The 25,295-nt window shown below is 40.4% G+C and overlaps 1 protein-coding gene across 1 annotated transcript in view; it reads right to left on the bottom strand.

Moving 5' to 3' along the window:
* Window positions 1–24,881, bottom strand: part of TAOK3 (TAO kinase 3) — a 141,921-nt gene extending 117,040 nt beyond the window's left edge. The window contains exon 1 of the mRNA XM_054712483.1: window positions 24,617–24,881. The gene's annotated coding sequence lies outside the window, so the exon portion shown is untranslated. The remainder of the gene's footprint in view (window positions 1–24,616) is intronic.
* Window positions 24,882–25,295: the final 414 nt, after the last annotated feature.

Below are 25,295 nucleotides of genomic sequence, written 5' to 3'. Positions count from 1 at the left end.
ACCACTTGCTATGATGTGCACTGACCACCAGGGGGCAGTGTAGAACATTGCGGGCATTGGCGATGCAGTGCTGGCAGTGGGTGGCAATGGAGGTGCTGCTGGCCCCAATGGGCCCCAACAAGAGCAGGACCATGGCGGGATGGTGGAGTAGGTGAATAGGGTGGCACCAGGCCAAGGTGGGTGCGAGCGGGGGCCCGATTGCCCCGGTGATCGCCCGGCAGATGACAACCAGTGGCAGTGGCGGGGGACAGGGCTGCCGCCCGGCTCCCAGATGCTGAGGGAGCCGGGCAGGGGGCCCGGCCCTGATCAACTGCCCTGTAGGCGGGATGGTGGAGCAGGTGGGGGGGGGGCGCCAGGCCACGGCGGGGTGCCAGGTGGGGCTGCGGGGTTGCGAGGCTGGGGGTGCAAGCTGTGGCTGTGAGCCTAGGGGTGCGAGCTGGGGCTTGATCCCCACAGGCCACCCCGACGGACCTCACCCATGCACAAATTCATGCACCAGGCCTCTAGTTTAAAAATAAATGTTGACTTGCACATGTGCAATACATATAAAGCTCTCGCTGGTGCCAATCGCACACGACACCAGAATGTATCTGAAGACCAACTATGGGCACAACACACCTCTGAAGCTGAAAGAAAGAGGCGTCGTTGACAGAATATGTCTGAAGACCAACTACTGGCACAACGCTGTTGTTATATCATGTTGTTGTTGCTGTTTATTTATTAATCAATTTATCACTTATTGTTTTTATCCATGTTGTTTTTATATCATGTTTTTGTTATTTTTATAACATGTCTTTGTTTTTATATCATGTTGTTACTGTTTATTTATTAGTCAATTTATATATTATTTTCATATACATTTTACTAATTTTCTTTCATCTCTGACACTTCTATTATAGAGAAAGGGTGAACAGTGATATTAAAATATTTTGTATTTGAATTTTATAATACTATATTATATATATTATTTTGATATGTAATTTTTTGCAGTAATGTAATTCCTGCACTAATCTTTCTTCTAATTAATTTCCTTTTAACGTGCATGAATCCATGCACTAGGCCACGAGTTGTACTATAAAAAATGATCATTTCAACACACTATTCGTGCTATTGAGAAATTGCACTTATTTCTCTTAAAACACAAAGTAACCAATTTTGAAACAAGTTCGAGCTTCAGTAACTAAAGTATTGATCTTTGGTGAGAATAAACTATAAATCTGAATTATGGAGAATAATTATAAGTACTGTACATACATTTTTATGCACATATACATGTGATAAACTGTAGATACAATTGAATGGTATCTTTATAATGTAACTAGAGGCCCAATGTATAAAATTCATGCAAGTGTAGGCCTTCCTTCTCCCGGCTGCTGGCACCGGCTTCCATCTGGCACCCAGGACCCAGGCTTCCCTCCAGCCGCCAGAGCAGGCACCCAGGACCCGGGCTTCCCTCACAGCCCCGGCTTCATCCGGAACGTCATCCGGAAGGACAGCCAGTCTAATTAGCATATTACGATTTTATTATTATAGATAACTTGGCTGAATCCTCCCTTCCTCTCCCCACCCCATCGCCAACCCCCCAAAAACAAAGAGAAAACTCTCTGTCCATTTAAAGAAAGAAGAAGAACAAATGAGTCAAATAAAATTCTTCTGGGCACAATGAAATGACTTGCTTCCCTTGTTTTCCTTTCCTACCATATGAAAATTTTAATAGCTCTTTTCCAGCACCAAAGAGAGAATCCTATATAATAAAAGCCCAGTGACCATAATGGCAGAACGACCAGAATGACCGCTCGACCAGTCACTATGAGGTTCACTGACCACCTCTTGGTCCCTTTCCCTGGCTGGCAAGCTCCCATCACCTGACAGTGAATGGGGACTCAGGGTGGGTGGCAGGGGATGCGGGTGGTGCCAGGCCAAGGCCCCCACCCCGCCGGTTGCCCCACACACAGAGGGCGACCTGCGACGGGGGTGGGGCCGGCGAGTGGGCAGGAATGGCTGACCTCTTGGTCCCTCCCCCCAGCCGTCAGGCTCCGATCGCCCTATGGCAAACTAGGAACCTGGGTGGGTGGCATCGGGGGGTGGGGCCGGCTGCTGGCAGCCAGGGAAGATGGCCCTGATTGCAGGCTAGGCCTAGGGACCGTACCCGCACGTGAATTTCGTGTGCCGGGCCTCTAGTCAGAAATATGGATTATGAGAAGAGAACAGCAAGGTGTGGGAGTTATTATAGGTAATGATTTTCTTTCATTTTACAAGGAATAAAGACATTTAAATAGTTTTGTATATAAAACCTCACAGAGGGTATTAAATGTTATTTTTTGAAATTTTTATTATGGAAAATACCAAACATCAAGAAAAGCTGATAGAACAGTATGAGCCTCCATATGTCCAGCTTTAAGTTACCAATTCATGATCCATCCACTTTCACCCTCCATTATTTGGAAGCTTATACCATTTCATTCGTAAGCATTTCAGACTGTATGTATAAAACTATTTAAGAAAACATAATAACTATACCATTAGTATACCTAAAATGTAACCAAAAAACTTTAGTCATCAAATATAAGATCAAATTTTCAAATTTCACAGATTACCTCATAAATTTTTCAAAATTCTATGAATCCAAATTAGGTCCAAATATTGTGTGTAGTTAGTTATCTGTACAAATTTTATTTTAATGGCAATCATTCAATATGCTTAAAAATTAATCTTACAAGTTTTAATGAATTTAAATAATTAAATCTAATAGAAAATAAGTGAATAACCAGATTGTCACTCTAGTAGGGCAATGTTGATATGTGTTCCACAAATGTATAGGTACATCTGGTCAAACTTAGGAAAAAAAGTGGGGAGGAAGGGTTGACTTCATTTTGCCTGTTTTCAAAATACTTCTTTCTTTGCTCACCATTTTAACTACTAATCTACCCATAATAATGGTTTTATAATAAGATTTTATCAAGGAAGTCAACTAAACCATGCTAACAAAATTCTTTTGTAATCTCTCACTTGCTTGTTTTAACATTTTCACTGTTTTACTTTGACCAAATACTTCCTCCTTCATTTGAAATTCGCTTAAAATCATAGGATTTCAGAGTCGGGAATGATCATGTGGCTTCCTCATCTTAGAGAGTAGGCAGCTTTGACATTATTATAATATCTGTGTTTCCAATGAGAAAACTAGCATAAGGAGGAGTCAGTCTGCTGACAGTTATAGACTACTAGTATATTCTAATTTGTTAACAGACACTACTATGTAAATATGATCAGTAAAAGTTTTATTAGCACAACATAAAATAACTTTAAATTTTATCCTTTATAAAGCTTGGTAAAGTTAGTATTTTTTTCCACATTAAAAAAGAAATTGTTAAACAAGAAAGAAGTGCATGTAGTTCAAGATTTGAAATAATAAAAGTTAGAAACTTATCACTCACAGAAGCCTGCAGAAACAAAGTAAATGCCAGACTCTACTCAGATATTATAACAAAGAGTTATAAACGTGTGTACTATCAATAAATAAAACATGCAATATGAAGTATATGATGGTACTCTGTTGTGAGACATCATAAATTAGAAATTATTAGGTCTTCTGAAATTTGCATATTATGTTCTTTAAAATATTTTTCAGGTTTAAAAAATTATTTAGTGGTTCTTCCACAGCCATTGGTGAAGTCTAGATAACCCTTAATGTGCAGTAAATTCATTAATCAAAAGCACAAATTTGTTATGGAAACTCAGGAGTCTCAGTGTACTTCATATATGTGCACTCCACTTTACATTAAACCTAGGACTTAAATAGACAGTCCAATAATGAAAAATACTTATTGAGTACTTGATATGTTCAGGGAAATACATTAGCAAACAGTAGAATAAAGTGCCAAAATGATACCAAATGAAACCATTAATACATTTAGTTTAAAAGAAGTACTTAATGCATGGGGAGGGGTGTGGGATGGGAATGGGGAGATGAGGACAAATATATGATAGCTTAATCAATAGAGAAATTTAAACAAAAATAAATAAATAAATAAATAAATAAAAATACTTAAATCTAAAAAAAAAATAATAATAATAAATTGTTTCTACAAGGATATATAATAAATTGTTAACAATTATTACTTTTAGGGAGAGGCACTTGGAGTAAATGTACTGATATGTCCATGATAATATAGTTAAAATAAATGTAATTGTAGAACAAAAAATAAAAATAAAAAAATAAAAGAAGTACTTAATGACAATAATCTGAAGACAGAAATTTTTGAGATTTAATGTTTTCTTTTAAACTCAGAGTACCTTATAAAAATGTACTAGAGCTTAATTGTTCCAAGTTCAACAACATGAGAAATCTGTATGGACTTTTCAAATTTAAAGCATTGACAATGAACTCACTTCTAATCCTGTTTATTTTTTATTGTTTATATTGACTTCACTCATTTCCCCCCAGAGTCCCTAATGTACCAATTACCCTTTATCCTGTGTACATTCCAAATTTTTTTACCGACTTACTAAAATACAAAAATTCAAGCTCTTGATTCTTTTAAAGCAAAGTAAAAACAGGTCACATAGTAAATATAATCTATTAGATTTAGATAAGGCAATTATAGAGTTGATTTGTTTAGTTATATAGAAGTGCAGGTGTAAATCTCTGTTAATATACAGAACAGAAGGAATGTCTCATTCTAACACAACCATCCATCTTACTTGGCCCACAAGGGAAAAGCAGTGTTCACATCAATAAGCCATATACAGGGGGGTGGGAGTGGGCTAAAGGGGTCTATGGGGGGAAAAGGCGGACATATGTAATACTTTGAGCAATAAAGATTAAAAAATAATCCTCCTACCTAATAATAGACAAATATGCAAATTGACCGTACCTTCGCTATGCCCACGATTGGCCAGGAGGCGCGGGGGGGCGGGACTCGGGGGGGCCGGGGTAGCTGATTGGGCCAGTGGGACGCTGAGCTGCATCGCCAGCAGCGGCACGAGCTCAGCATCTGTGCCATGTCTGTGCTGCTGCACAGAAGGGGCCTCTGGGGCAGCGAGCTGATGTCCCGCGGCGCGGACCATCAAAAGCGGGGGAGCTGAGTGCCTGTCCGCTCAGGCAGCAGGCACTCAGCTCCCCTGCAATCGAAAGCAAAAGTGTGGGAGCTGGGTGCCTGTTCGCTCAGGCATCAGGCCTTTCAGAAGCCTCCGCCACGCCGGAGGCTTCTGAAAGGCCTGGTGCACCAGCGATCAAAAGCGAAAGCGTGGGAGCTGGGTGCCTGTCCACTCAGGCACCAGGCCTTTCAGAAGCCTCCGCCACGCCAGAGGCTTCTGAAAGGCCTGGTGCACCAGCGGACAGGCACCCAGCTCCCCGCGGTCAAAAACAAAAGTGTGGGAGCTGAATGCCTTTCCGCTCAGGCACCAGGCCTTTCAGAAGCCTCCGGCACCTGGTGCACCAGCGGACAGGCACCCAGCTCCCCTGTGATCGAAAGCGAAAGTGTGTAGGGCACCCTACACGTGCATGATTCAATCATGCACTGGGCCTCTAGTAATAATTAATATATATATATATAAAAGCCAAGTGACCAGAAGGACCAGAACGACTGGAACGACAGGTCACTATGACACGCACTGTGGCCAAACAGCCCAATCGGGGGTGGGGCCAACCTCTCGCAGCCCCTCCCTCCAGCCAGCCCAGCCCCCAATCGGTCCCCTTTACCCCAATTGGGGCGGGCCCGCCAGACCCCACCTATGCACGATTTCATGCACCAGGCCTCTAGTAAATATATAATAAGAACAACAACAATAAAAAAGACCTATTCATACTTTGACAGCAATGGAAATCCCATCTAAGAAATGTGGTACCAGCCCTATCACTTAACAATATGTTCAATAACACGAAAGATAAGTGGCAATTACAACTTTTTTATCTCATAGTATCTTGTTGTTTTTTAAAATCATCTCTCTCCTCTCCTTCTCTCTCAATACATATTAGAAGCTAATGGGAAGAATTTAGCTAAAAATAATAAAAATAAATAAGGCTCCTTCTTATCTGAAAAATAAATCATGATCAATTAATACGATTGCTATTAATACTATTAATAGTATTATAGCTCTTAAAATAATATTTACTTACCCACATTTAATACTATTTATTTCTCTTTCTGTCATGCTTTTTAAAAGTCTGAAACCTCCTATTATATTTACATTTTATTTTTTCAATTCTTCATTAAGTCATTCAGTATACATATCCCCTAGTCAACTTCCTCTTGTTAATACCCATACACCCTTTCACCTTGTCAAGGATAATTAGAATTTTAATTTGTTTTTCTAAGATGCTAGCCAGTTAAGGATCACAAAGCAAATTTTATAAGCTTAGCCTACTCAATCACCTAGTCACTAAGGAAAAAAGATTCAAGCTCACTGAATTATATCTTCTTTTTGAAAGCAGTTTCTAAACTTGCATTCATATTTACTATAGTGATATAAATTTGAAGAATAAATTTTAGGAAGATGAAAATGAAAACACGTATTTTCTAGGGTCAGATCAGGATAAAAATTTTTAAAATAATACAAAATAGAATAAATTAAGAAGGCTGAACTATATAGCCTTTATAATAATGGACAACAAATATTTAATAATTAAGTTATTATAGTAATTGGTCACATTGGAAAAATCCAGTCTTTCCCAGCTTAATGGTGATTTAAAAAAACCCTCATAATCAAGAAATTAAATGCAAAACTTGAACAAAAACATCTTGAATAGGCAGGAATATGAGAGGAAGGAAGGCTGATGATAGTCTAAGGGAAGGAGGCGAGCTAGAGTTCCTCTGGAGCAGATGAAGGCCAAGGAGAAGAGCCATGTGTTTAGGGAGATAAGTATGCATTCTTTTTAGTCCTTGTTGGTTGACAGAATTGTCAGACACTACTACAACTTGTGTTTCTGGTTGATGGGGCAAAAAGGAACACATTTAAAAGCAATAGGAGCCTTTGTTGGGACATACAGTATAATAATGCTATTCACCCAGCCTATTGGAAAAAAAAAAATTGAACCAACTTCTTAGAAACCAAGTTCTTATGGTCTATCTGCTGTAGAATCTCCTATGATTGGAAAGAAATGTAGAGTTGTAATGGAGATAGAGAGAGCTATTTAGGATAATTTGTAAGAATAAAAACTTAGAAAAAATCTACATTGAATATAACAATGCTGGCTTGAAATGATGTGGAAGTGGTATATTTAGATAAAAATGTGACATTTGTTAATATATTGATAAAGTTAAAAAACACCTTATAGAATAATACTTGCATTATAAACTTCCTACTTACTATTTTAAAAAATATATTTTAAATAAAATATGGGAGGTTATGTCAGAATATATTGGGTATAAAATAGTGATTTTTAACTGGTATGCTATGGCACACTGATGTGTCCCAAGAATTTTTAAAACATGTAGTACCTGGCTATTTAATCAGAGGCACCGACCTCTTTTCCCTTAGCCTGTCAAATAAGAAAATGACAATAGCCAACACAATAGCCATCTGGCGTGAATGAATAAAAATTCTACCTCCCCACCCCTTTTTTTTTAGATCGGTAAAATTTATATTTTGGCATGCCACAGAATTTTACTAATTAGTTTATGTGTGCCATGAGATGAAAAAGGTTGAAAATTGTTGGTATAGAAGATAACTTTTATTTTCTCCTAATTAATCATCTGTATTTTCTATTTATTAAAACAAAAAGCAAGTCCCATACACCAAGAGGTCCTGGGTTCGATTCCAGTGCAGGGAACATACTTAGGCTGTGGTTTTGGTCACTGGTTGGGGCACATACAAAAGGCACCCAATAAATTTTAATCTCTCTCTCTCTCCCTTCCTCTCTCCAAAATCAATAAACATATCCTCAGTGAAGCTTAAAAAAAAAAAAAAAAAGAATAGGTATTTTGTATACTAGTTTGGGTAATAAGAATAGTGGATGTGTCAGTGACCTTCCTGTGTATTTTTCTGGCATCAGATAGATTGCCAGTGTATTGCATTAGCCAAATAGTTTAATTCTCTACTTATTCACTTTAAAAAAGACATAGTCCTATACAGTACTAGTACAAGGCCTGACACAAGTAGATACTCAGTAAATATTTATTAAATAAATAAATAAAGGTTATGGTATTACTGGCTGCCTCTGCAATTAAGTATCAACACAAAATCCAAAGCATTTACTAGGCATTTCCAAACATCCATACTTTCACATATATAAAACATTCTGCATTTTTAAAGTTCTAATTTGGGTGTCCTATATGTTCTTTGGCATCAATACAAAGGAAAGCATGTATAAAAAAGGCACAGGGTATTGTAAATTGATGCTGCCACTATGGAAAACAGTATGGGGGTTTCTAAAAAAATTAAAAACAGAACTATCATACAATCCAGTAATTCCACTTCTAGGTATATATCCAAAGAAAATGAAATCACTATCCTGAAAAGATTATCTGAACCTCCATGTTCACTACATCATCCTAATATATAAAAAGCCAGGGGCTGTCACAACCAAAACTGGACGGATGACCGAACAGCAGGCTGAGTGGGGCAACAAGGCCAGCAGGGGGTTAGTGAGGGACAACCAAACGACTGAACAGCAGGCTACATGGGGCGACCAGGCCAGCAGGGCGGGCAGTTGGGGGCGACCAGGCTTGTGGGGGGGGGCAGTTGGGGCAACCAGGTTGGCAGGGGGGCAGTTGGGGTTGATCAGGCCGACAGAGGGGGCAGTTGGGAGTGACCAGGCCAGCAGGGGTGGCAGTAAGGGGCGACCAGGGCAGCAAAGGGGGGCAGTTGGGGGCAACCAGGCTGGCGGGGAGGCAGTAAGGGGCGACCAGGCTGGTGTGGGGGGCAGTTGGGGCGACCAGGCTGGCAAGGGGGGGCAGTTAGGGGTGACCAGGCCAGCAGGGGGGGCCAATTAGGGGTGATCAGACCAGCAGGCAGAGGTGGTTAGGGATGATCAGGCTGGCAGGGGGGACAGTTAGGGGCGATCAGGCAGGCAGGCAGGTGAGCAGTTAAGACCCAGCGGTCCCGGATTGTGAGAGAGATGTCTGACTGCCGGTTTAGGCCTGATCCCCGGGCAATCGGACATCCCCCGAGGGGTCCTGGACTGGAGAGGGTGCAGTCTGGGCTGAGGGGACCCCCGCTCCCGTGCACAAATTTTGTGCACTGGGCCTCTAGTTTATTATAATAGCCAAGGCATGGCAACAATCTAAGTATCTGTTGATGGATGAATGGATAAAGAAAATGCAATATATAGAAATATAATTACTAGCCATTAAAAGAAGAAAATCCTACCATTGCAACAACATGGATGGACCTTGACAGCATTATACTAAGTGAAATAAATAAGACAGAGAAAGACAAATACTATGTATAAGTATGATCTTACTTGTACATAGAACCTAAAAAAACCCTAACTCATAGATACAGAGTACAAATTAGTGGTTACCAGAGACAGCCAGTGGGTCAAAAGTTAAAAACTTATAGTTATTAAGATAAATAAGTTCAGCATGGTGATTCTACTTAACATTACTGTACTGTGTATTTTAAAGTAGCTAAGACAGTAAATCTTAAAATCCTCAACACAAGGAAAAAGTTTGTAATAATGTGTGGTGATTGATGTTAACTAAATGTATTGTGGTAATCATTTCACAATATATACCTATATCAAATCATTATGCTGTATACTTTAGACAAATACAGTGCTAATGTCAATTATATCTCAATAAAACTGGAAATAAAATAAAGAAGAAACCATAAAAAGTTTTCATTTGGGTGGCATGAATATAAAGGAAGGCATGTATTATTTCAAAAGAGAAGAGACTGAGAATTAAAGCAATAGACATCCTATTGAAGTATCAAGTGTTTTTTTTTGTTTAAGCTTCTGAGTATATATTCTGCCTGCCTTATATAATTCCTAATAGTTTATTGAGTACAGGGATTATATGTAATTAATTTCAGTATCCTTCACAGAGTCTAACCATAAACATAGTAGGAACTTAATTATACTTAAAACTAGAGGCCCGGTGCACGAAATTCGTGCACGGAGGGGGTTCTCCCTCAGCCCAGGCTGTACCCTCTCCAATATGAGACCCCTTGAGGGATGTCCGACAGCCCGTTTAGGCCCGATCCCAGCGGGATCGGGCCTAAACGGGCAGTCGGACATCCCTCTCACAATCCAGGACTGCTGGCTCCCAACTGCTTGCCTGCCTGCCTTCCTGATTGGCCCTAACCGCTTCTGCCTGCCAGCCTGATCACCCCCTAACCACTCCGCTGCCAGCCTGATTGATGCCTAACAGCTCCCCTGCCAGCCTGTTTGCCCCCAACTTCCCTCCTCTGCCGGCCTGGTCACTCCTAACTGCCCTCTCCTGGAGGGTTGATCACCTCCAACTGCCCTTTCTTGCAGGGCTGATCCCTCTCAACTGCCCTCCCTTGCAGGGCTGATCCCTCACAACTGCCCTCCCTTGCAGGCCGGGTGCCTCCCAACTGCCCTCTCCTGCTGGCCATCTCGTGGTGGCCATCTTGTGTCCACATGGGGGCAGGATCTTTGACCACATGGGGGCAGCTATATTGTGTGTTGCAGTGATGATCAATCTGCATATTATTCTTTTATTAGATAGGATAGAGGCCTGGTACAGGGGTGGGGGCCAGCTGGTTTGCCCTGAAGGGCGTCCCAGATCAGGTGGGGTTTCCCTTGGGGTGTGGGGCGGCTTGAGCGAGGGGCCTGTGGTGGTTTGCAGGCCGGCCACGCCCCCTGGTAACCCAAGCGGAGGCCCTGGTATCTGGAATTTATTTTCCTTCTACAATTGAAACTTTGTAGCCTGGAGCAGAGCCAAGGCTGGGGCTCCCTCCGAGGCCGCAGCCATTGTGTTGGGGTTATAACTGAAACTTTGTTGCCTTAAGCGGGTGAGCCCGGCCAGGGTATGTGGAAAGCTTTGCTTCCCCTGTTGCTGGCAGCAACCCTGGCCTGCTCTCTCAAGCTCCATTCTGCCGCCATTTGTTTGAATTTGTTTACCTTCTATAATTGAAACTTTGTAGCTTGAGTGGAGGCTTAGGCCTGGAAATGGCAGGTGGAAAGCTTGGCCTCCTCTGTTACCTAGGAAACCTTGCTCTCTGTGGCTGTAGCTATCTTGGTTTGGGTTAATTTGCATGCTCGCTCTGATTGGATGGTGGGCGTGGCTTGTGGGCGTGGCTTGTGGGTGTGTCGGAGGTGTGGTCAATTTGCATATTTGTCTATTATTAGATTAGATACTTAAAGAAATGGGTATTTCTTGGTTACACAAAATTTATTGATCATATTTGATTTATAGTGTTAGGACAGAAAGTTGTTAATATCAAACTAAACCTCTCCCAAGTCAAGCTGGCTATGTCACTTTAAGAAAGGAAACAAAATTATATAAATAGATACATACATATATACATAGTTTCTCATAAAGCAAACATGTCAATCTTAATCAGTTACAAAATTGTCTTTATTTGTCTCTTGCTGTTCTGTAAATGAGGTGACAGACCTGACCCAAATTGGAAAAATATTCAGGTCCCTTCAATATTACTAGGATTGTTGACTTTACTTTAGAAAGGTATAATGAAGTAGATTGACTTTCTTTTCTTTTCCTTCAAATCAAAATCAGGTAACTCAGCTTTTTGCTAGGAACTGTGAAAAGTTTTAATTACAAGATACGGTGCTTGTATTCAAAAGGTTTACATCATTAGTGAAGGTTTACATCATCTGTGAAGACAGAACAGTGAATAATGAAAGATACAATGCACATTTTCGTTCACTGGTTTGGTAATTTAAAAGTCACCTGGATGTTTGCACAAAACATCAAGAGCTGAAATCGTGAGGAAAAGCTGTAGACAGGAAGTACATTTTACATAGGGTCTTGAAGACAAGGTAAAATCTGAGTAGGCAGAGAAGGGAGGAAGGCTTTCTGAGTGAAGTAAATAACGGTACCAGAAGTGCAGACTTGAATGAATATGGTGTGTTTGAGAGACAGGCCGACGTTAAAGAGCAGAAAGAATGGGCCAAAGAAAATAAGAAATGAAGCTGGATAGTAGTGTGGGGGTTAGTAAAGGCATTGAAAAGCAGGCAAAAGAGATTAGATTTAATGTAGTTGAGAAAACAGGGAAGCAATGAAGCTTTCTGAAAGGGAGTGAATGCTAGAAGCAGGAGCATTTAAAGAAGGTTAATCAGGATGAGTTGGGAAAAAACAGGTGAAAACGAAGGAAGGCAGTTGTAGTAATCCAGGAACGAGGCAATAAGGGTCTGCGTAGGATTGGTGCACAGAGATACAGTGTATTTTAGTGGTAATCTGATGGGCCTTGTGACCGTAAAATTACGGTGTACCAGCAACAAGGATGAAACATAGACTAATCCAGAGGTTGCCTACTAGGTAAAGGGGTTTTACTACAGATTAATAAGACCTGGAAATTTCAAAAACATTCACAAAACATTTTTTTAGTTAATTTAAGGCAGGCTCCCCCAAATTTCACATCTGCTTTGCTAACTCAGCCCCATGAAAATCTGCTCATGTAAAAATTAGTTGTTTTCAATATATGAACAAAATTAGCTGACCCATTACAGGATCTGAACCCCCCTGGGACTAAGATCATGAAAACAGAAAAATATTCTCCTTTATACTCAAATATATATTCTTTATTGTCTGGTTCCACAGCGGGAAAAATCATCTCCCAAAAAATCCAACTTTTTTCTTTTAGATGATCTAAAATCTTGAGAGGTAGTCCTGACTATATCTGATAGTGATCCAGTCAGAAGAAAACAAACTCTATTGAGAAAATGAATTAAGAAATCAGCACTTTGCCATCTTGCTTTCCCGAGTTGTGCTATCAAATTGGGAGGAAATGCTCTGAAGTGAAAAACAAAGAGAAGAACATTACTAAAGCTAAATTTGGCAGATTAATTTTTGGACTAATAATTATTTCAATCTATAGTCAATCCCTCCTATGTCCCCTCTCCCTTTAGAATGAGTAGTAAGTATGTAATGTGGTAAGGGGAGTGCTCCCATGGTACTTTCTAAATACTTCTATTATTATAACACCAATTCTATTATTTATACATGATTGTGTTATGGCTTTACATCTCTTCCCCTGGTCATTTTCTGGTAGAACTGTGAATAAGAACTGAAATGTCCAAAAATAGCAAAAATAAACACATCACTCACTGAGCTCTTCTTTTACAATGTGTGACCAAACTTATGCTTTTCATACATAATCTCATTTAACCCTCACAATAATCTTGTGAGATAGGTACTATGATTATGCCCATTTTACCGTTGAAGAAACTGAGGCTTGGAGAATTAAGGGATTTGTACAAGATTGCAAAGCTAGTGAGCTAGTAGTGCCAGACAGGTCCACCTAACTTGCTCTGGTTAATCATTAGTTTATACTGCCCATCCCAAACATATGCAAACCAAAATGAAAAGTAAGAGATACAAGGGACCTGGATATTCTCCTCACCATGTGAAAGAGTAAGGGGGAGCATAAATTGTAAGAACGATGTCAGTGATACAAATGGGTAGATGGCACGATTCACTTCTAATCTTTCCGTATAGTACTGAAAACACTGTGCTCTATCTTTGAAGGAGAACGAGCCATTGCTATGAAATGAGAATTAACTGTCCCCTTGTATATAGGACCTTGACATTACATTACTATTTGATGGTATTGACAGGATCTCAATTTGCTCACATTTTTAAAAATGCTATTACTTAGATCAGCCAGGTCAAGACTAACTAGGCTGGCTGGTGACATCAAATGCTTAATTTTCTTAGTAGAATATCCAATGATCTGAACAACCTATATAACTCCTACCAGTGACCCTGAAACAGAAATAACCTCTTAAAGGTATTTCTCAGTACATAAAACACATTCATAAGACACTTCTAAAAATAACTGTCCACTGTAATTCCCTCCTTATGCATCTGGACAGAGACGTCATATTTCCTCCACAAAGCTTCCTTTTCTGTTGCAACAGTAAGAATCTCAATTTCAAACTGAACCAAAACAATTGAGAATTACAAACTCCTTCACAAGACATGATTATTTTTATTAGTTATTTTATATAAATTTTCTAAATATGATGGGACACTTTAAATTTTAATTCTGTAATATTTTAAACTAGAAAATAAAGCAATTCTAGTTTAAAGTTCTGTCTCCCCTCACCCCTCTTTTTTCTGCTAAACACGTGGTCTTCCACAAAAGAATCAGTATGATCTTTGCAGACTATAGATAAGAAGTATGGCCATGGGAAACTAAAGAATAGAACATTAAATACAAGTCAAGTAATTCAGAAGTTTAAAATTTGTCATCTGTCTATGAAACCAGCAAACAGTTTGTTATACAATTGGTTCAGTTATAACTGGTTAAATAAACATCCTATTATAGGATGCAGTTGGTAACTTCCACTTTCCCTCCAACTAGTGGTGTTTTGGCAGGCAGCCATATAATCTGCAATAATCTGTCACTGCTCTGAAGCCCCACCCACTTCCTCTGCCCCACCCCCATTCAAACTATGACTGGGATACATCTGGTGTGCTAATATAAGTCAGACAATCATAAAAGGCCTCTCTATCTATAAAAACTAAAATTTGCATAATTTTTACTTGTAATTTTTTAACATTCATAAATCTTAAGAAAAAATACACTATATATCACATTTCAAAGATTATTTGAACGTTTTCATTTCCTTTTTTTAATGCATTAGAAAGAACAGAGGCCCCAAATTAGTACTAACCATTGCAATGCTTGTTGAATAAAAATGTGTCCTAGGTACAATTATAACACTTTCATTTACACACCTAACATGTAACATATTAGGATTTTGGAAGTCAGGGTTACACACATTTCATTTAAACCTTTGTTCCAAGAGCCTAGTTGGTAAAGAAACTATTAGGCTAGCTTTCCTGATTTATAAAATATTTTGCATTAACTTTAGCATACTAACTATGAAGTGTTAAATTAAGAAACACTACTTTCCTACTTCATCTAATTCCATTGTGTTTAGAGTAGTCCCATAAATTATTATCTTATGGATAAGATTTTTAAAAAATATTTTAATAGGTAACTAACTTTACTAGTATGTACTAAAACAAAAAAGTTTCAAAGTAAACATGACCAAATCTTCTGACTTTTCTGTCTCTGTATTTGGTATTACGTTCAAGAAATTACTCTGCTCTCTCTCCTATTTTCCCTTTTGTTAAAGAAGAAAAATAGGAGTGGCTTTATTATTTTTTAAGATCTCTAGGATGAATAGTATGCCATTTGAGTGGCATAATTTTAAAATATTTTTACAGTAACAATATATTCATTAGAATAAACTGCATTCATTTAATAAACATGGCCTTTAGTATTTAAAAAATTTTAAAGACTCCTGACAAGACTTTGATATTTTATTTGCAGCTCAGTGCTTACCTTACTTATCCAGGAGAAAGGAAAAAAAAAAAATCAAACAATTTTTGAAAAAAAATTCCCACTATTATTTATTTGCAGAATATCAAACTACAAATTAAAATAAATAGAGCATATGAATCCTGTGACTTTTGAGGTTGATTACTCTCAGCTGGACTTTGAGCTAAGGCCATAAATATTCACATGAAGTTCTACAAAGCGTTTCTTAGCAATATTTAGACATAATCTATATTTATAATAAGACACTAAATACAAAACAAAACACCAAGATTACAGTAGATCTTCTCAAATGCATGACCTACATTTCCAACCTAACATACAAAAAAACTTTTAAAAATTCTTTATTTAGCTACAGCAATAATAAGATTGCCTCAGAGGTAGCTTTCTTTAAAAGCTGCCTCTTAATCACTTAGGAAAGATAAAACTGAACTCAAGTTGTAAGATCAGCACCACGCTATCAGCTCCTTCATCCCGAGAAAGGAAGTTATTATAGACAGTTTTATAAATGAGGCTTAAAAAGAGTACTTCCTGGTCGGACAGTTAACGGCGCCAGCATTTTATATAGCTTTACATTTCGACATTTTGAAAAGAACTTTCTAAAAACTTTTTCTGAATTTCCCCTCCCAGTTCCTACAAAAGAGGAAAACTTGCTCAAGCTAAACAAATCTTATGTAAAAATCTACAAAATTCTACCAATGCCTACCATTATGGAATCATGTAAGTATAAAAACTGATTATTATTGATAATAATATCATCTTAAGTTTTAATTTTACATTTATTTTACCTTTTTGCACCCTCCTTGCCCCTCACCCTGCGTGTCAGAATGAGGTTTCTCAGGACACGTTAGAAGGTAAAAGAAAGAACTTAAAGGAGGACAACTTACCAAATCCTTGATAATGAAGAAAATGCAAATAATTCACATTTTAATTTTCAAATTTAAAGTTAATTCTCTTTTAAACTTATATGCATATAAATTAAAAAACCTAATACAATCCTAGTAAGGAACTGCAGATGGAAACAGCGTGACCGGAGCACTGCACATTACTATCTGTATTGCAAGCTTAAGTACTTCCTGTTACAACTCCCATTGGTTCACATAGGTACAAGTGCCTATGGGTGTTGCCAATTTACTCCTCCTTTTGTAAGTGAACTACTAGAGAAGATTTCAGGTTGGCACAATCAATGCTAATAACTATTAGGGCAGAACTACCTTGGGCTAATACCAAGAGCCTCCCAAACTAGGTTAATTGTGAATAATTACCTAATTCAAAAGGGCAGGAGAAAATTTACTTCAACAGACTTTTCACTATTTTTCTAAGAATGTATGTGACTTCACTCATCCAATATGTATTAACTACTTTTGCAAAGCACTGTTCTAGGCACTAGGACCAGAGTAATGAACAAAGCAGACAAAGTCCCTGTGGCCATTCATACCCTATCTAACAGACCTCTTTGACAATTTCATACATGTATAATGAGAAAACTTCCATAAAGGTAGAGACTAAAGAAATTTGTATGGGAATTTGGAAAGTCAATTGTAGTGCTCACTACTAAAAAGCACTGTCATTGAGGCAACCACCTTAAACCTAAAAGAACTTTTCCAGAACCTGGTACATAAAAGTAGGAATTTTTATGTTTTTAATGTTTCAAAAAGCCCATGTTGGAGGCAACGACATATGTTCCAGCAGGGAAAAGGAAAAACTTCTCACCATGAGTCACCAGTGACTAAGTTCTTTTAATTCAGGCTTAAAACACATTTCAAACCCAATTACTTGTACATGCAGAAAACTGATAACCCCAAATTAACCCCAGAAGCTTGATTTGACCAATTTTCAGGGTTAATATCGGCATCTAAGAAAAACCAGTGAAGTGCTTTGAATGGGATAATGCCTCTCTACTGAATTTTATTATAATTTTGGTAGTTTTAGTCTTTAATGCCTAACGGTCAAATCAGCAAGCTTCCATTAGATTTTGTTACAATGAACAGTTTTCTTAGATTTTAGCCAGAGTGAGACACAATCATCTTTGGATAGATATCTGGTGTGGTAGTATGTATGGCTTTTATTTGCATTCAAGAAAACAAAAACATAATTGAGAGTAAAATGTACAGTGAAATTCTACTCTTCCAATTCTTCTATACTTTACCTTCTTAGGCTTTTACTCCCTTATGTTTAAAATAAAATCTTTTTAGCCAACACATTGGAGAAATTCCAAAAGCCAAATTTATCTAGTCATTCAACAAAAATTTACTGAGCACCTACTACATGTTAGGCATTGTTCTATTAGTTGGGGATACAGCAAAGAATAAAACAAAAGATCTCTGCTTTCACAGACCCTAAATTCTAATACAGGGATTTAAGACAAACAAATAAATAAAATATAAAATAACTGTATGTCAGAAGGCTGTAAGCACTATGGAAAAGAATACAAAGTGAAAGATAGAAATAACAATACGTTTATTTGTTCACAGTTCCAAATTGCTTATAACACAAAGAAACTTCGCTTTGAAGACCAGAGTGTTAGAGCTCTCCCAGACTCTACCTCTAACTCAAGGGAACAACCACATTCTGTTGCAAATAACAGATAATTGTATTTCATTTGTTGCTAATACCTAGCAAAAGGAAAACAAACTTCTAAAATCTGAAGTCAGAACCCATTCCTTATTGATAAAACCCATCACATAAGGAAACAAAACCAATCCCAAACACTCAAAGTCAAGGGTCACTTTAGGAAATACCATTCTGAATACAAACATACAAATATCCATATACTTGCTACCACTGGCATCGAATTTGCCAACTGTGAGGTTCAGAAGTGAATTCTTTATTTTAGAATTATCCCTGTTATCTGTACTAGCAGCAATAATTATACTGACATGTTATCTTTGAACCTAAAATAAGTATTTACATTTAATACAATTCAACAAATATTAATTGAGCAGATACTAGCTGCAAGATACTTGGTTAGATGTATAAGGCACTGTCCTTTTAAAATAAAAAAGACGGAATCTGGGAAGGATAAGTCAAGTACAAACCCTACAATGTAATGTCAGAGAGAATATGAATGTAATAGAGAATCCAAAGAATAGAGTGGCAAGGAGGATGATCAGAGAAGGGCTCTTGAAAGATGACATTGGAGTCTGAAAAATGAGGAACAGAAGGCATTCCAGGGGGAAATATGGCAGGAACAAAGAAAGACCTGAAGGTGGCAAATAAGTAAGTGCTTGGCCAGTAAGCAGGCCAGTCTGGTTGGAGTGTTGATATAGATTATGGGGTAATAGGAACCTAAAAACAGGTGGATAAATCTGTACTGAATTCAGTAGGCCATGGGAATAATTAAAGTTCTAAACATGGGAGTGACAAATTCAGAGTTGTACTTTCGGGATAATAAGAGAGCAACGACATGTAGGAAAGATGAAAAAGAAAAGGAGGCTAAAAATTTGTCCCAGTACTTCTTCCCTAGCACCTCCTTAGCTCTTCCTTGGACCATTGAGAGGTATAAAGAAGGAAGTATACTGAGTTGAAAAACCAGATCTACGTCACAGCAATCCATGCCATTATCTGCATGACCTTGGGAAGTCACTTACCCTCATTGTCTCAATTTCCCTATGTGTGAGTCTACTAATTACAATTTATTTTTGGAGTCACGAGCTATAAATTTCAGCAAATGATCAGATACTGGGGATAGAACAAAAACAGCAATAAAAATTTCTTTCCAGTGATTAAAACAATAAGCAGCTACCATTTATTGAACACTTCCTACATATTTGTCACTATGCTTGGCACTTTATATAAATGCTTTATTTATTCCTTAGAAGAATCCCATGATGTATGTATTCTTATTTTACAAAATGAGAGAACTTTAAGACTTAACTAACTTACCTAGTGCCAGCCAAATTTATAGTGACAAAGCCAAAATAGGAGCCCAGGTATCTCTGAGGTATAAGGCTCTTTCTCCTTCCAACATACCATTCTGTTTCCTATATGGTAGATAAATAAGGCTAACATTTGTTCTTGTGTTCCAAACAAATCACTGTCTCTTTTACTCCCCTTCTGATATACGAAAAGGTCTCAATGAGAATAAGAAACAAAGTGTGGACATAAATATAATCTACTTATTTGTTGATCACTGATTCATTCATTCATTCATTCATTCAATTCTCATTTATTGAGCATCCTTTATACTTTGTACCTGGCACTATACCCGGATCCAAAGATAAATAAGACCCACCTCTGCCCTCAAAGTGCTTTTAAGCTAGTAAAAGGCAAACACATGTGAACTAGGAAATGGTAATACAATGAAAGAAGAGGAATTTTTGCACAAGAGACTATGGAGCATAACGGTACACGAAGCTAAATATTGCAATTTTGTATTTCAGCTATTAAATCTTGACCTAGATCACTTAAAATTATATATTTATGTGGTTTTTGCAAATATTTATGTATTTTAACATACACACCCTTGAAAAACTAAAGGCTAATATTCACAACAGAAGGACAATTAGCCATGAACTATGATTCTGCTTTTGTGTGTCTACTGCCAAGACTAGGTGACTAGTTTACTTAAGAAAGCATTGTGTGTGTGTGTGTGTGTGTGTGTGTGTGTGTGTGTGTGTGTGTGTGGGTGGGGGGGCGGGCGCGGGGGGCGCCAATCAGGGAAAAAGGAGACATATGTAAATCTTTAGACAATAAATTAAAAAAAAGAAAATAATTTTGAAAATCATAATAAAAAGTAAGCTATAATAAAAAAAAGGAAGCATTCTGCTTTGTTTAGTGCCATCTATTGTGATGGGTAAATAAAATGTATTTGAACTGTCTAGCCTTGATTGCTATGAATATAAGCCAGTGTCATTAGATAGAAAGTGAAACATACTCCATAAAAATAAATATATACCACGTGAGCCCTTGTTTGATCTGGAAATAAAAAGTTATTCCACTGTCTGTCAAAAATAGTTCTCTTCCAATGAGTACTTTGATAACTGACTAATTAAATATTAAGCATAACAAAACATACAATGCTAGGTTGATTTTGCTATCCATCATTTCACTGAGGCCAGAGGGGAAGTGGAAGGGCCCCAAACACTAGACTCCAGCTTGCAAATTCAATTCTCCGAGCTAAAGACATGTGGGCCACATCGCTTTGTTTAATGGGGGTAGGTTTTCCTAGGTATAAAATGTGCATTCCAAGGCATCTTATTTTTCTCACTCACTCTGGGGATGAAAAATGTGTGTTTGTGAGATAGCTGACAATTGTTAGGAGACTGTTCTGTGTTAACAAATCAAGAAACTGATCCTTCTGTCTTTCTGTTGTAATACAGAAATAACTTAGACTTTAAATATATTTCAATGTCTCTAACAAATCTTGAGTCAGAAAATATACATATGGCCGGGTGTGGCTCAGTGGTTGAGTATCGATCTATGAACCAGGAGGTCGTGGTTCGATTCCTGGTCAGGGTACATGCCCAGGTTGCAGGCTCAATCCTAGTGTGGGGCGTGCAGGAGGCAGCTGATCAATGACTCTCTCTCATCATTGATGTTTCTCTCTTTCTCTCCCTCCCTCTCTGAAATCAATAAAAATATATTTTAAATAAATAAATATATATATATATATATACACACACATTATGTTGATTTATAAAGTGTTTAGGTAACTTTAACAACATAGTATAGCTAGAATGATAAAATTTATCAATTTAATTCCTACTGGTTATCATAAAAATTTGAAATAGTTATTGTTTTTACTTAGGGGCCCATAGCTTAGAAATTAGTTAGATCACATTTTGGCCTATAAATAAACATATCTAATCTATAATTATAGTTAGATATCACTTATTATTTTTTACTAAGCTGAGTCTAAGAAACAGTAACAAAATTTTAATATATCCTCATAAATAACAAAGCAACCAATAAAATGGCTAAATATAGGCTAAATAATTACAAACTACACTCCCTATGGTGAAATGCAATTAATTGTACAATAGTCTGCAACTCAAAACTACTCATTCAAAACTATTCTGATTGACAAAAATCTCTCATTGGAGAAAGAAAAGAAATCTGAAAATGTCTTCTTAGGAGAGTCTCATAACACTTTTAGATGGAAACTTTGTCTGTTTTCCTTTTTGGAGGAAGGAAGAAACAAAGAGTGTAGGAAAATATTATAAAGAGGCTTTTTAACAAAAAAGACTCTAAAGTAAAAGTACCAATAGTAGTTTTCATTCATTCTCCTATACTACTTGAAACCAACAAGTTTCAACACTGGCAAGCAATGAGAACTTTTATTCAAGTTGGCTTAAACATTAAACCAAATTAGATATCAAGGTAGACTCTGAGATTACAATGGTTTGACTGTATAGGGCTCAAGTAGTAAAGAAAGTGTAAAATGGGTTATTGTATTTACTGGGCAGTACTTGCATCCTGCTACACTAATAGTTTAAGAACTGCAAACTGAAAAGGACTTGCATCCTATGGCTGCTGTAACCATTCATCTGGAAGGCTCCTTCTTAACCTCTACTTTGGATTATATTTTTTCATGGAAAAGAAACAGTTTAAATGCGCATGTGTGTAATAAATCACATATTTATAGATCTCCTAGTGTTTTATTTTGTGAAACAAATGAAAATAAATTCCCACAGAATTCCTACCTTCCTCTTCTCCGCCTCTCCTCCAGGAATAAACAGTTATTGTAGGCCCCTCCTATCACCAAAAATTCTATTATAATGAATCTCTCTTCAACATCTCTGGATCAATATCATAACGTAATGTGGTTGAAATGACTGCTTTAGTAATCACTCAGGGGAGTATGAGAACAGTTTATTTTGTTACAAGGAAATAAATTTAATATTTTATCTTAAGGAACTACAATCTGTACGAGTCAGAGATGAACTAACAAGTATGATGAAAGAGCTTATTTGCTCAAACAGTTCTATTACTTTGTAGAATTACTGGTACGGAGATTCCCAGTCCTTCTACAGACCATTTCAAATGTTACATGCTCTACACAGTGAATATATGCCCCTTGTACATAACCTCTTGTGCTAACTGACTTTGTTTTCACTTGAATTCTCCCCAGGGTTCTTGAAAAATAAATTTAATGTGAAAAAATTATATTTAACACATCTTAAATAAATGATAGTTGTCTCATATTTAAAATTTGTATGTGCTGTTGTTTTTCCTTACCTCCATGACTTCTATTTCTTAGAGGAGGACTTCTGGTTGGTGGGTTTTTCATAACCACATAAAGTTCCACATTTTCTGAAGCCAGATAAGAAGTGTTCTGTGTCCGCTAATATCAAATAAAATCCCCAAATGGCACATGCCCTCTAATATCACCCTGACGAAGACGACTTGTGGAATCTTTGTCTTGGATTTGAAAAAAGCAGTTCTATGTGTAAGTGTTCTACGTGATGTCTCTGGGAAGTAAAGGCAGTATGTCTCTCTTCCCCTTAGTTGAAGCGACCCATTACTAAACAGGGGCAAAGGTTTCTAATAACACACACTCTCAACCTGAAACAGAGAAGATATCTAAATATCTGTGACATGACCTCGTCATTACACTCACCATTATTTCCCCAATACCATCAATTTCTAAATCTGCTTCTATAACAAGAAAGAAAGCAGTTGCAAAGAGAAGGGGTCTGGAGAAGCAACACACAGGGGAAAAAAGAGGTGACAACATTCACAGGCAAAACTGCTGGCTACAATGCTAACTGAGCCTGTCCATCCAAGAGGACCTGTGACAGGCCGTCAGGCAGCATCAACAGATGCTAAGCACTGTGAACCCCCAGCCTGGTCATTGGTTTAATTTCCACACCCCACAAAGTGGGCGTCGGCCCCCCAACACCCCCCCCCCGCTCCCGCCCCCCATTGCTTTCCTCTTTTGGTTTCAGCATCTCAGCAGAGACACACACTTGCCTCCCACCAGGACACGCAGTCTCTGGTTTGAACAGGCTCCTCTCTCTCCGGGGCGGCCGGGGAAGGACGCCTGAAGTTCAGTGCCGGCAGCTCTAAGGCAGAGAAGACTAACTGGAAGGCGCTGTCAGGGGAGCAGCACCAGGGGCTCCTCTCAGCGCGCAGTCTGACCGTCCCACGGCCTCCACCGCACCGAAGCTCAGCCTCAAACTTCGGCGCGTCCCCGTCATTCCGCCTGGTAGGCACGGAGGCGGGGGCTGCCCGATCGGAAAAAGTTTCTCAGGTCCTTGTGGACGCACAAGGAACAATACAGGGTCCATCGAAATAAACGGCCTGGCCAGCCCCACACGGGGGTCTCCGACACGATCGCGTCCCCCTGCGTCTGGATCGGGACGGGCGGGAGAAGCCCACGAAGCCCTCACTTCCCGGGCAGCCGGCCGAGGTCCCGGGAATGAATGGAAGGGCGTCCCTCGCGACGTCCCAGACCGCGGTGCTCCCGCCAGACCCTCCCGCCCGTGCGCGCTCCTCAGACGTGTCCTTACAGAATCCCTGTCCCACCGAGTCCCCCCCGGACCCCGGGGGGCGGCTCCCCGCGCCCCTCACACGGCCCTCGGGAAGAGGTGCTGGCAGCGGACCCCGCGCGCAGCACGGTCCCCTCTTCCCTGCGCCGCGGCGGCCCCCACGCGCCGCGCAGCGACCCCGGCCCCGGCCCCGGCCCCCCTCTCCCGCGCGGCCCCGGCGTGCTCCGACCCCGCTCGCCCCCCCTCCCCCCGTCAGGTCCGCGGGCCCGGTCCCTCTCGGGGGCCTTTCCCCCTCGATCTGCTGGGCCTCTCGAGGTCCCCTCTGCCCTCAGACCCGCCATCCCGACCCCATCAGACCTGCAGTCCCAGCCTCCCTCGGGGGCCTCCCACCCCTAGCGGGGACCCTCCCTCACACCTGTTCCGGCCCCTCGCGCCAACTCCCCTCAGACCCGCGGTCCCGCTCCCTCTCGGGTCCCCTCTTTTCAGACCCGCGGTCCCGCTCCCTCTCGGGGTCCCCTCTTTTCAGACCCGCTGTTCCGGACCCTCGCGGGGTACCCCTCAGACTCACGTTCCCTGTCCCGCTTAGGGTCCCCCCCTTAACCCCTCTTGGGGTCTGTTCTCCACAGTCCGGACCGTCAAACCCGCTCCAGAACTCCCCTCGCTCGGGTCCTCACCGACCTCGTCCCGCCCAGGGTCCCCTCGCCGGGGCTCCCGCTGTCACAGCCCCGCGCCCCGGGTGCGCTCACCTCAGACCTGCTGTCACCACCCGGCCCGGCGCCGCCGCCGCCGCTTCCTCTCCCACACTTGTTCCCCAGTCGCTCGTCTGCCGCCGGTCCCCTGGAGGGCCCCTGAGTCCCGTCGCTGAGTGCAGGGGCCGGCCGCGCGGAGCCTCCGTCCGCGGTCTCCGCGTCGCGTCCCACTCACTCCCGCAGGACCCTGCCGCCGCCGCTGCCGCCGCCGGGCGCCACACGGACCCTCCCGCAGCCGCCGCTGCTGCTGTCCGAGGTGCGGCTCTTGCCAGGGGTGGCCAATCGCACCCGACTGCGCCGAGCGTGCCCCGCCCCGCGGGCTCGGTCCGCCCGCCCTCCGCCCCCAGACCACGCCCCTAGCTCGACTCTGATAGGCTCTCTACTGACCTTCCTTGATCGCGGGGCACAGGCCTGGGCCCGGATATAGGTACTTGATTGAAGGCGCCTGAGAAGCCGAGCGGTCGATGGCGCCTGACGATTGGTCGAGTTGACCGCGGGGCAGAAGGAGGCGGGGCGGGGTTTCTTTGGACGCGGAAGACCTTGCAACTTCACTCACCCTCGGGCCCGCCTGGGGTGCGGTCATTTTTTTGTTTGTGCAGCGCTGCGGTCAAAGTTCACGGCACTCCTCCCAGCGCCTTTACTTTTCTTGGGAGACTCCCAGAGGCCAAGGCCCCCT

This window comes from Eptesicus fuscus, chromosome 23 (assembly GCF_027574615.1).
Source record: "Eptesicus fuscus isolate TK198812 chromosome 23, DD_ASM_mEF_20220401, whole genome shotgun sequence".
Classification (NCBI taxonomy): Eukaryota; Metazoa; Chordata; class Mammalia; order Chiroptera; family Vespertilionidae; genus Eptesicus; species Eptesicus fuscus.
This window is presented reverse-complemented; position numbering and strand designations above follow the sequence as displayed.